Source organism: Oryctolagus cuniculus, chromosome 9 (genome assembly GCF_964237555.1).
Source record: "Oryctolagus cuniculus chromosome 9, mOryCun1.1, whole genome shotgun sequence".
Classification (NCBI taxonomy): Eukaryota; Metazoa; Chordata; class Mammalia; order Lagomorpha; family Leporidae; genus Oryctolagus; species Oryctolagus cuniculus.
Genome location: NC_091440.1, coordinates 32071547 through 32085676, shown reverse-complemented (window position 1 = coordinate 32085676; position 14130 = coordinate 32071547).

The window sequence follows — 14130 nt, the reverse complement described above, 5'->3', positions numbered from 1 at the left end:
TGGCACAGAGTGAACGCTGCAGCAGCAGGCAAAGGGCGGGCTCCTGCAGATATCAGGAAGACAAAACTCAACACTCAAGCAAGGAGTACAGGCACTTGTTGAATTCAGATTTCTATTTTTTTTTTTCAACCCAGGAGTCAGGTGCTCCAACTGGCAGCAGAAGCAGTCCTAGACTTGAGTTGACTTAAAGACACGGAAAATTTTAAATTAAAAAGAATCAAACACACACATACAGACAATAGCCATTCACACAAGAACTGACAACAGGGTTCAAGGTAATCTTTGCATGGTCTGGCATCTGCCTGCACCCTTTGGCTAGAGAGAACTAGTTACATGATCCAATATGCAAAACCCTCAATAGCCTACAACTACCTCTGGCTCTTCCTCCATGTCTGAATCTTCCACAGTAGTTGGTCTGGAAAAATACATTTTTCAATGATGAATTCAAAAGGGAAAACAAAAATGGGATCTATCAAAAGACAGCATAAGTGGAAAGAAGCAGGAATAAGCAATAAATAAAGAATATTCACCTGGAGGCAGTGCCACAGTCATTGTAGCAATGGCATTTGAGATGAAACAGACCACCTAGTTACAAAACCCGGAAGTAGGCTAATTTACACCTCTGTGCCTTGGTTTCCTCAGTCTCATAGCTAATGCATGGGGGTTTGGGGATGACAAAATATTTGTAACACACATAGATTAATGCCCAGTATAGTGTATATATTCTATATAAGTGTTAAATTAATAACATCATGGAACATATGTAAATTAAGACTAAACATTTGTCTTGATTTTCCAAAATATTTTAATAGTGAAGTGGTAAATGGTCTATAAACTAAGACTACAAAGCAAAAATACAACAATCCAGGCAAACAGTAGAGGAAAATAGTAATAAAAAAATCTCAAAAGTGAAAACAACATTGGACAGATTGCAAGGGAAAATAGACATTGCCAAAAATAGAGTATATATACAAAGTATATCCATGATTTAACTAGCAAAATAAAATTAAAATAAGGGAAAATATCTAAAAGAATTGGACATAAATTGTTAGCTTGAGAAGACAAGCAAAAGAACTACAACATAGACACTGAAATCCTTTAATTGAAGCATAAAGCTAAAATAATGAGGCAGAACAGACATTTCGAATATATAACTGAAAAAATGTTTCAAATATTAAGAATCTAATATTTGAAGACATGGACTATAAATCAGGGAAAATTTCTCAGTATTATCAGTACTGAGATATAGCATCATGTGTTAGTAAATTCTGAAGCTCTTCTAAGATAGCAGGCAAAAGGATCAAGTAACTTACAAGGGAAAATAAATAAAGCTGAATACAAATTTCTCCACAACATCATTCATATCAAAATAACAACACCCCCCAAAAAATAATTATGGCAAAAAGAAAAGTTCAATCCAATGATTTTATGCCCAGTTAAATTGCTATTTCAGTACCAAAATAGCAAATTATATCTCTCATAAAATAAGTTGGGCAACATTGTGACCTGTTAGAAATTACCAGAGGACCAAGGGGAACCACAGAGAAAGTACATAGTAAGAACTGACCATGGGACCAGCATTGTGGCACACAGGGTTTGAAGGTAGCATCCCATATTGGTGCATCAGTTCAAGTTCCCACTGCTCCACTTCGGATCCAACAACCTGTTAATGTGTCTGTGAAGGAAATGTAGAATGGCCTAATCATCTGGGCCCCTGTGACCCATGTGGGAGGTCAGGAGGGAGTTTCTGACTCAGCTTCAGCCTGGCCCAGATCTGACTGCTGCAGCCATTTGGGAAGTCAACCAGCAGACGGAAGATCTTTCTCTCACTCAGTCTCTGTCCCTCTCTCTGTCAGTCTCCTTTCAAATAAACAAATAAACAAATAAATAAATAAATCATAAAATAAAAGAATTGACTATATGAAGGTCTTCACTATGTTCATGGAAAAATATGTATTATGAAAAAGCTATAAATAGTTTTCAAAAACTTTTACACCAAAATAAGCATTTTTAATTTCATTTCTATGAACATTTTGAAGTACCTGCATATTCACCTACACAACTAAAATTAAAACAAAAATATACACTGGAGTGACAGAATAGAGATAAATTGTGTGTATGTGTGTGTGGTATGCTTTGACTTACTAATAAAAACATAAAATGAGAGACAACAGAAAATAAAGGATGCTGGTTTTTCATCTATATCAATCTATGATTAAATATTATTATTATTATTTACAGCAAGTAACAGTTTAATCTTTTTAAGTAAATAAAGGCAAACACAAAGAATAGTCATATACTTGATTAAAATTGACTGGTGGAAGAGAGATAAAGGGTTGGAGGGTAACAAAATACATTATTTTTATTATTATCCAAAAATAGGAAAGTAATAAACACTGTCTATAGAAATTAAATTCTTAACACAACGTAATAATTATAAAACTCACGGGGCCGGAGCTGTGGCATAGCAGGTGAAGCTGCCGCTGCAGTGCTGACATCCTATATGGGTGCCTGTTTGTACTCTGGCTGCTCCACTTCTGATCCAGTTCTCTGCTATGGCCTAGGAGAGCAGTGGGAGATGACCCACGTCCTTGGGCTGTTGCACCCACAGGAGAGACCCAGAGGAAGTTCCTGGCTCCTGGCTTCAGATTGGCCCAGCTCCTATTGCAGCCATCTGGGGAGTGAGCCAGCAGATGGAAGACTTGTCTCTGTCTCTGACCTTCTGTGACTCTGCCTTTTAAATAAATAAATAAATCTTCAAAAAAAAGTCACTAATATAAAAAATACAGTTCTTTGGAATATAAATAAAAGTTTTATATTCCCAAAAGAGTCAGAAAAAAAGGAAACTTGCAAATTTAACAAAATTTAAAAAGCTGATAAAACAGAAAATATGGCATAAAATCATGCTAGACCATACCTAAGAATATTTTTATTGCATTCAACTTGCAATATTTTTTAAAGAAAAAACTGAAGAGATGCACCAAAACCAGAAAGGTGTTCAGAAATTGTGAAAACAACTAAAATACAAATGTTTAGTAAGGAAATAAGTAAAGGAGTGACTATAGCACAATTCCATTTAGGAGAATTCAAACTAAATAGCATTTTGTCTCAGGTTATCTGAGACAATCTTAAAGAAATGCAAAAGTATAATGATCAAAAGGTCAAGGTGGGGGCCAGTTTTGTGGCACTGCTGGTTAGGCCACCTGCTTGAAATGCCAGCATAACCTTTGGGAGTCATGGCTGTCCCATTTCTGATCCAGCTCCCTGGTGATATGCCTGGGAAAACAACAAATGAGGGCCCCGGAACTTGAGTCCCTATGTAGAACACCCAGATGGCGTTTCAGATTCCTGGGTTCATGCTGTTGGGGTCAGTTGGGAAGTAAACCAGTGAATGGAAGACCACACTCTCTCTCCCCCTATCCCTCCCCTCTCTCTGTAACTGTATCTTAAATAAATAAATAAGTAAACAAATCTTTAAAAAAAAAAGCCAAGATAGTAGGTACCTCTGAAATATGAGGAGATAAGCCCTGGAGAAGCTGAGAAGGCTGCAAATGTCTGGATTGTTTTGAATTTAGTGTAAAATGATGTAATCATTTTTGGAAGGAATTTTTTTCTCTGTGGAAAAATCTCTTTCCTAAATACGGATTTGGAGTACAACACAGCTGAAACATTAGCTTATTTTGGCAGGATGTGTGCATATACATGTTCACCTCAAGGGATAGTTGAGAGACCCAGAAGAGTACAGAGTAGTTAAGGAGATGTTACCTCTAACAGATGTTAAGGTTGTAGAACCAAAATGTTTGACCCTACTAAAAATCAACCTGAATTGGATGATTCAGTGATTCCAGTGTACAACATTTTCAAAACAAGTAAGCCAACTTTAAAAATCACACTCCCAGATATTTTTCAGATATATTTTATGAGCTAAAGTTCAGGCCACCTTTCTGCGGAGAATTTTGGTGCCATATTTAGGATATTTGGCTACCAGATAACTATCTGGAATGCCAATCTCTAAGGGTGCTAAACCATCAACAAAATAAAGAAAACAGAACATGTTATTTTTGGACTAATATTCCTTTTTGGACTGGTAAAGGAGACATTTCTACTCTTGAAAACATAGAAATCAAATTTTAGTAAAAAATTTCTTGCCTATAATCTCAAATATGTATGAATATTATTTTATATGTAAACTATTAATTTCCTCCTTTGAAAGTAACAAGACATTTACTGTTTTTACTAATAGAAAAAGATTCCTATCACTAGATAAATATTGAATACTTAAAAATGTCAGTTTGAAGACTGGCCAAGGTTTCAGCTTGCTAGGAGTCTGCATGGCTTCATAGGGGTAGGATGAAGACTTCCTGCCTGGAAGAAATGAAAATGTCCTCGGTCATTCATCCTGGGAACAATGAATTCCTGAGGAGGAGAGAAATCTCTAACAATGGTGTTAGACTGGAGTGACAGAAGAACTACCTCATCTGCTATGATACCTCTCTATGAGTTGACTTCTTGGATAGAGCGCCAGGCACAGGCAGTGGTGATCTGAACCCTTCCACATGGTGGTAGATTGAGAAGTACCTGTGTGGAGGCTGAGGACTGGGTTCCAACAGCTCCTGAAGCTGGCATCCATTCTTATGTCTTCTTTTAGTTGTTTCTCAAGCCCTTAGTAACCTAGTTCATATTCTAATTATGTCTCAGCTCATGCTAAGGTGAATTGTGGAAGGAATTTCTACCTGAACTTGGATAACATAGACCAGGTAAGAGGAGGAGGGGGACGAGGAGGAGAAGAAGGAGGAGGAGGGGAAAAGGTTGGTCTTAAGAAGGCAGGAAGTTGCCTTTGAAAGAGAAACAGAGGTCTGGAAAGGACATAGCTATATCTGGAACCAAGACAGTAGAATCCAAAGGACTTTGTCTTGATTTTCATTTTCGGCCGCTTTCAAAATTCGCCAAGACAGAATCCCTACTGTCAAGTGGCATGCCAGCTTTATGCAGGACAAGTCAAGCAGAGTGTGACGTTATAGTATATGAAAGGTAAGCAGAAGAAAAGTTGAGTCTCAAAATGATGAAGTAACTGGCCCAAACTTGTAAGAATTTGAGGCCAGGCCTATCAGACTCCACAGCTCATGCTTCTGGTGATTTTGAAAAATAACATCTTTGTCTCTCTCACAGACACGGCATAAGGATCAGGCATGTCTAATTTTTCTAGAGCTCTTAAACAACTATAAAACGTGATATTCAAATGCATGTTTTTATATTATACATCCACGGCATACTTGTTCTCACTGAGGGTAATAGAAGATACCTAAATGGAGTAAGTACAATCCAGAATGTAACTGGATTTTTCTTCTTCCTTTTTGAGGGCAGAAACAGCTGAAACCCATTCCCTAAAAGTCAGCAAATTTATTCAGAGTCCCCTGCCTTTTCTGCTCCCCGTCGGAACTGCTTTATGCTCCGAAACCCCTTGCCTCTAAAATCGTATTCACATCATGAAACCTATTTCAAATATCCCTTCCTCCAAGAACCTTTTCTTTCTCCCCCTCCCTTCTTTCCTTCCTCCCTCCTTCATCCCTCCCTTTCTTCATTCTCTTATTGTTTTAACTGACAATTAGAAATTGTACATATTTATAGTGTACAACACAATGTTTTGATATATGTATACATTGTGGAATGTCCAAATAATGCTACTTAACACATAGATTATCTCACATATCTTTTCTCTCTCTGTGCATGTGATGGGACACCTAAAATCTTAGCAATTTTCAAATATGCAAGATACTGGAATTAATGGTAGTCACCATGGTAAACAACAATTGAATTTTTTCCAGGCTTTAACTAACACATCTGTCTTTCCAGTTTTGCGAATGTCTAGGGGTCTAGTAACCATTATTCATTCCACTGTGTTTTTCAATGAGTTTGTCTTTTGCACATTGACACGTTGGTGAGGTTATCTGTTTCTTGTCTTTCGAGCTACCATCTGACTGCAAGTATCAATACAGCCCCCTGTATTATAACGTTCTTTCTCTTCCTCCTCCGTTAGACTGTACACTCCTTTGAGCACAGGGGTCAAGTCATTTTCTTCATTGGACCATCAAGCTAGCACTGACTTGGAGACCTATTAGGCATTTAAAATGGTTGAACATGGCTTTGTCCAAACTTTTAGAGCATATATAGTTCCCTGAAGGTTACTTGACTGGAAGAAATTCTCCACTGATTCTCTAAATTTTAAGATATATTGAGAGTGCCAAGGATTTGCTCAGAGTTTCTATTATATTCAGGTTTCTAATTTCATTCTCTTTCATTATAAACTATAGATTGACCAAAGAGGTTTGTTTTTGTTGACGAGGAAGAATTGAGTAAATTATTGGCAAGTCAGAGCCTAGAACATGAAACAAAAGGGAAAGACAGGTTGGCAGAAGTGGAAAGATTTCAGTGTTCTAAGTTAGGGGTGAACAGAAGCCAGAGTAAGAATTTACTTAACAGGATCAAGGCTCAGGTAAGCAGATGGTCCCAGGCAGAAGACTTGGTTGTGCAGTCAATGAAGTATTTTCTCTTGCTTTGCATTCCACTATCACTGATAAAGAGGATTGCTATTGTTAAATATGCACACAGCCCTGATCCAACCACCACTGAAGAATTTTACCAGAAGACAAATAACAGTTTAGGAAACATTTTAAGAGACTGGTAATAAAGATTCTTAAGAAAAATATCACAAAAATAGTCATTAAAAGAAAAAATTGAATGTTCAGAATAATTCCAGGAATCATAGAGACTGAAGGAAAGATGTAATTTAAATCCCAAACCAAAGTACATTATTTATTCAACCTCATTCTTTGATCATTAACCCCAAATTCTATATTCACTGAGATATTCCAGGAATATTGTAACCACAAATTCAAAAATGTTTTGTCAATTTTTTATTATATTTCATAGAAGCGTTTTGTGGAGAGGAGTCATATATGTAATTGTACCCATTTTACAGTTGTGGAAACACCACATAAAAGTCATAGGGAACTGGCCCATATCTGTAGATACACAGTTTGAGACTATTTACTTGATTTGTAGTTGACTGGTATGAGACATTTCTGTAAAACTGACGAGCACATTTTTTTTTCCAGGCAGCCCAACTGATTTTTCATAGGAATCAATATGAGGTGTAAAGAATACACACCATTGCAGATGGGCTTTGGGGAGCTTAATTTGAATAATTTTCTGTGGGCAGACATTGTGGTACACGGAGTTAAGCCACCATTGGGATAACTGCATCCTATATCAGAGTGCTGATTCAAGGTTCAAGTCTGTGCTATTTCACTTTCCATCCAGTCCCTGTGGCTGTGCCTGGGAACTAGCAAATGATGACTCAACTACTTGAATCTCTGCCACCCATGTCAGAGATCAGGATGGAGCTCCCAGCTTCTAGCTTTGGCGTGGCCCAATCCCAGATGATGTGGACATTTGGGGAGTGAACCAGCAGATGCAAAATTCCTCTGTCTCTCCCACTCTCTCTGTCAAATAAATAAACATAAACACACAATTCTAACACACACAATTGTTCTTCAAGACAATGCCAAACCACCTTCTCCAAGGGAGCACATCCTTTCAATCATTTATATCCACTTTCCCTTTTGTTCTCCATAGTATTTAGTTTTAATGAGCTTATGCTAACTTAAAAATTTACATTTCTTGTACTCTCATTTTTATTCCACCTGAATAGAGTATATGCTTACTGATGCAATTACTTATTGCTGTGCTTCCTGTAGTGCTTATTAGAATATATTTTAATAGAAACTCCAAATGTAGTGTAATTATATTGTAGCACAAGCATTAAAGGATTTGATCCATCCATCATAAAATAATTCCCAGCTATGTTAATTCATGGTAATTTATTTTGTTTAAGGAGCTGAAAAGTTAAAATATTTTATAAATCATTTTATTAATTAATTTATTTATTCAATAGATTTTTCTAACCATTTATATGTACCAGACAGTGGGGATTCAACAAAGTACAAAGAAATAGAAGATTTGAAATTTTTTATCTTAGAATAATATTAAATTCCAAGATAGTCCAGTACTGTTATAAGGAGTAACAACTTGCCTAATTCAAATTTACAGACCAATGTTTTAGTTCAATGTATACCCATCCATTAGATTGGTGAATTGGAATATTCTAGAAAGAAAACACAAAATCTACTCATATTTTAGACATTATAAGGTAAAAATTTTCAGGAAGGAATGGGAAACTTAATATTAGCCACACAAATGGTTCCCAGATAGAAAAAAAATTATTAGACTCAAAAGAAAAAAAAAATTGCCTATGATGGTCATCTTTTCCTTTTTTGTTGGGAAAATAATGAATTTCTTCAGAACTCCTCTAAGGACTATTCTAGTCACGCATGACCAAAAATGGATCTTATGTCCACTTGCTGTTGCAAAGGAATAATAAATTTTATTTATTTTTATGTTTTATCAATTTATTTATTTGAAAGGCAAACTTACAGAGGGAAATGGAGAGACAAGAAATCTTCCATCTACTGTTTCAGTCCCCCAAATGACTGCAATGTCTGAAACCAGGAACCTGGAACTCCATCTGGGTCTCCCATGTGGGTGACATGGGCAGCCACTTGAGCCATCTTCTACTGCTTTCCCAGGCACATTAGCAAGGAGCTAGATCAGAAGTGGAGTAGTGGGGACTCAAACTGGGTCTTATATGGGATGCTGGTATCTCAGGAGATAGCTTGAATAGCCGAGCAACAAGGCTGGCCCATGTAATGAATTTTAGTTCAGTATATTATTATCCCAGAAAACAACAACAAAAATATTAAGGAATAAAAACAGGATAGTGGATTGAGGCTAAGATAGATACTAAAGAGCCACAAACTGAAGTGGTTTAAGAGTTAAGTAATAGGGGCCAGCGTTGTGACATAGTGAGCTAAGTTGCTGCCTACAATGAGGCATCCCATATTGGAATGCTTCTTGCATATAAGTTGCTATGCTTTCAATCCAGCTCCCTTCTACTGTGCCTGGGAAGGCAATGGAAAAAGACCCAAGTACTTGGGCTCCTGCCACCCACATGGAGATCCAAATGGATCTCCAAGTTCCTGGCTTCAGCCTGGTTCAACCGCCCCCCCCCCCCTTTCTTTCCTTCTTTCAAATAAATGAAATACTCTAAGGCTGGTGACTGTCTCTTCAATATAGGACCCACTTGGCATCAATCTCATCATTTCCCAAGTATTTGGAACGAGGAAAGGGAGTGGAGGAGCACAGGTGCAGTTTTTTCAAGGATAAATTCCATAAAAAGCACCTACTAATTCTATTCATAACTTATTGGTCATACCTTGGTCATTTGGCCATTGCTAGCTGCAAGGGAGGCTGTAAATTGTAATGTTGAACTGAGCATATATTAATTTGACACACTATTAATTTGGAAGGAGAAAATGGAAATGAGAGAGCAAAAAGAAAGTTTGCCGAGAACATCTCTTTTGCTTTCAGGCTTGACCCTTCAGTCAGCAAGTTCTAGACAATCATTCAACCATCCAAACCTACTAATTGTGTTGATACCTAGTATATGGTTCTCCATCTTTAGCTAAGACATAATCAGTGAGGAAATCATAGGTTGAGTTCTTTATCTATTTGCTAGATAGTTACCCATCACCAAATTTCTAGCAAGAACTAAGATTCAAACAGGTAAACATCACATGAAGATGAATAAAAGCAGAGCATGAGGGTAGGAAAAATCAAATGAACCCAGAAAAGAATAAGACTGACTTGACTGTTATCTCACAACACAACAAAAAAAGAAAAATTTGAAAGGTAGGTTGAAAACAAATGTCAGCCTACGGAGCTGGAATTTATTTATTTAAGCAATGAAAAGATACGAAAACGTTGTAAATGAGGTAACAATGCCATCCAAAATATGTTCTTGGAAGATGACCCTTGCAGCAGTGAGAATATTTACTGCTCAGTGGAACCAGGGCTGTGCAAGGATTCGTAGCATAACGGTAGTTCATGTGGGAAGTGGAGAGGAACTTCACTTGGGAGGAAGAAAGCAAACATGGGAAATGCAGATAAACTGTCAACAGGATTTGTATCTAAGGAAACAGAAGATGAACTGACTCAGACCGGCTGATCTGTGTGAGTAGGGGTCTGAAACTGACATTAGCTTGAAAGTAGCAATGCAGGAAGAACATGTGTTAGGGGGAAATTGGTGAATTCAATTTCTAACTGAAGTTTCAGATCTCATCCTGGGGCAGGGGTGTGGTAAATACGATTTGTGACTAATAAAAAAATAAGCATTTTGTGCTATGTAACTGTTTGTACTATGGGTATTCTCATACTATTCTGGGAAACTCTCCCAACTCAACATTTGGCTGCAGTCGTAAGCCCTTGAGAGTCATTCAGGAAATTCCATGTTCTTATGACTGTACTTTGAGAGTGCACACCCAGGAAAAGATACAAGTTATGATGCACTTCTTAGAGTCAGGACTATGCTACGCTGACAATAGGGCTGAAGAATTCTGAAACCCTCTAAAGACTTACTCTAGGAAACACCATAAGTAAACAAAGATCCCATTTGCAATACATACCAAAGGTCAGGCTTAAAACTTGTACCCAAAAGTGTAGAATACAATGACAGCCAGTTAAAATCAAAGAAAGGAAGAGAGAGAGAGATAGAAAAAGGAAGAAGGAAGGAACAAGAAAGGAAGGAAAAAAGAAGGTAGAAGCAAAAGAATCAGACCTGGTGAGTCTCTAGGAACCTGATAGATAGCTGCATAATAATATCACATTAAATTTCATTGAACTAAAGGTCCACAAATCATCATGCAACGCAATTGGAGACTGTCTCTGAAAGGCAGTGACACAACCTGTACATAAGTATATACCATACTGGAGACCTAACATCAAACAACATTTGTCCTAAATTGAATTTGATCTCCATTCCTGTCTTTTACTATATCTGGCCTGGGCCAAATTCCTCTTGACACTCCCTGGCCTATTTTTCTGGCCTTCCTTTTTTCCTATCCCTATCCAACTAAGGATAACTACTTTTCCTTCTTGCTTGTCTCCCCACTTTGGTTCATCCTTGGTTGTTCTTTGGCTGGCAGACTGCATTTGGAAGGACCTTGCTGAAGTTGACCTCTGGCTATGCTCTGAAACTCTTTCTTTTAAACGTATTTCCAAAAGCACCTGTGATGTGGTCCTGCCAGCCTTTGCAATGTCCCCTTCCCCCTTGTGTTTAAATGCCAGCCAAGTTGGTAGACAGGTAGTCATGTGCACTTGCATGTCTGCGTACATTTTTTTTTTGACAGGCAGAGTGGACAGTGAGAGAGACAGAGAGAAAGGTCTTCCTTTGCCATTGGTTCACCCTTCAATGGCCGCTGCGGCCGGTGCGCTGCGGCCGGCGCACCGCGCTGATCTGATGGCAGGAGCCAGGTGCTTCTCCTGGTCTCCCATGGGGTGCAGGGCCCAAGCACTTGGGCCATCCTCCACTGCACTCCCTGGCCACAGCAGAAAGCTGGCCTGGAAGAGGGGCAACCGGGACAGAATCCAGCGCCCCGACCAGGACTAGAACCCCGTGTGCCGGTGCCGCAAGGCAGAGGATTAGCCTAGTGAGCCGCGACGCCGGCTGTCTGTGTACATTTTTAATAGTGTCATCTTTAAGTTTGGAAGTAATTTCACAGTAGTGTCTTAGAATCATACTATATAGTTATATTTATCACAAATATTATCCTCAGCAAATTTTATAATAAACAGTGATCCAGGAATGGTGTTGGGCAATGAAATTACACTGATGAAAAGACTTGGTGATTGGCTTCAAAGAGATGATAATCTAGTAAAACAATATATGTGTCTGTGTGTGTGTGTATACTCATCTATACACATGCATGTGCAAAAGTAGGTCTCAAAATTTTGTGGAAAAAAATAATTTTTGAGTGCCAGTTTAAGTCCCCGCTGCTCTACTTCCAATCCAGCATCCTGCTAAAGAGCCCAGGAAGGCAGTGAGTAATCATCCAAATGCTGGAGCCCCTGCCAGCCATTTAGGAGATCAAGAGAGCCAGGGTGGCTCCTGGCTTCTGCTTGGCCCAGATCTGGCTGTTGTGGTCGTTTAGGGAATGAAACAGCAGATGGAAGAAATCTCCTCTCTGTCTATTTCTCTGTCTATGTCTCTACTATGTCTCTCTTTCTGGGAGTGTGTGTTCTTTCAATTCTTATTTTGTGAATGGGAAAACGGAGACTTCAGAGATAGAATGGCTTGTCCATGGCTAATAATGCTCTGAGCTCAAGAGGATGGTTGCAGAGTGGTGACTTAAATGGTTTTTTGTCATTTGCATCATCAAATAGACTATTCTGAAGAAGCCATGGTATAAAGCCAGGCTGCAGAGGCAGGGGCAGAGATGGTTGTACATGTGGGCTGGAAAGAGAAGGGAGATGCAGAGTAGGTACTGCCACAGGACCCTACATGGTATGAAACCCCTGCAGAGTCTGCACACACAGCTCCACTCTATCTTGACCTGCTGCACATCCAGGTTTGCACATGAGGTAAACACAGAATTAGTCACATGGGATTTCTCAGTGTTTATGCTGTTTACTGACTTCATACTTTGTACAGTTTATTTGTTGTATTTCAGCTTTCTGTTAATTTGCTTCTTAACATAGTGTGATGTTATCTAGTTTGATATTTTGGATTCTCTCAAGTGCTGAGGATGAAGATGATCCCACTCAAAAGTTTGCCATGAAAGGGGCTAGCACTGGGGTGGCAGGTTAAGTGTCTCTGTCTGCAACACAGGCATCACACATTGGCACTGGTATAAGTCCCCACTGATCCACTTCTGATCCAACTCCCTGCTAATCCATCTGGGAAAGCAGCAGAAGATGGCCCAAGCACTTGGGCCTGGGGAACACACATGGGAGACCAGGATGAGGCACTTGGCTTCTGGCTTCAGCCTGGTCCAGCCTGGCTGTTGTGACCATTTAGGGAGTGAACCAGAAGATGGAAAAATCTCTCTCTCTCTCTCTCTCTTTCTCTCTAACTTTGCCTTTTTTTAAAGATTTATTTATTTATTTGAAAAGCACAGTTGCAGAGAGGCAGAGGCAGAGAGAGAAAGAAGTCTTCCATTCGCTGGTTCACTCCCCAAATGGCTGCAATGCCCAGAGCTGAGCTGATCCAAAGCCGGGAGCCTGGAGATTCTTCCAGGTCGTCCACATGGATGCAAGGGCCCAAGCACTTGAGCCATCTGCCACTGCTTCCCAAGTTGCACCAGCAGAGAGCTGGATCACAATTGGAACAGCCAGGACTCCAACCGGTGTCCATATGGGATGCCGGCACCGCAGGCAGTGGCCTTATCTGCTACACCACAGTGCAGGCGCCGGTAACTCTGCCTTCCAAATAAATAAATAAATCCTTTAAAAATTGTCTCATGAAGCTACTCAAGAGAATTCATGAAATTGGAGTAATTCATGAATCAAGTTATATCAGCAACAGTAGGCAATCACAGAGAGAAGGCCTGAGCCTTATCTTTGACTTCTCTCTCCCATAGCCAGTCATCACTGCAGCAGATTCACCAAAGTCATCCTCACTGAGTTGCTAAGCTGTGTTCTCTTGGCATCCACCTCCATTCAGAACAACTGCAGCCGTGTCCTCTACAACAGGAAAGGCCAACTTCCACCCCCATCCTATCCACTCCCCATGCTGCAGCCAAAATAATCATCCCAAAATTACCATCCATTCCTGCCATTCCTCTACATGAAATCCTTACAAGGTGCCCCATTCCCTTCAGGGAAATGTCCATATACCTTGTTGTGGGTTACAGGCTCCTTAGGAAATGGATTCTACTTCTCTCTCAGCAATATCTTTTTTCCGGATGCAAGTGGGCTACTTCATGAAATGAAGTACTCTTCAATGAAGTGAAACTTTTCAAGTTTCTTAAACATGAACCTTCTGGGTTTCAAACAGGATGCTTCTTTGTCCTCCAGAGGCTCTTCCTCAATTTTCTTCATCTGAGCATCACCTCAGCTCTCACTTCTCCGGGAGACGTCGGCATGCTGCGCATCTTGTCAGAGGCTCCTTTTGAGGCTGAGTTTTTCCATCACGGTGTTTATCGCAGTACGACAAGTAACTCATACTTGTGTGCATGC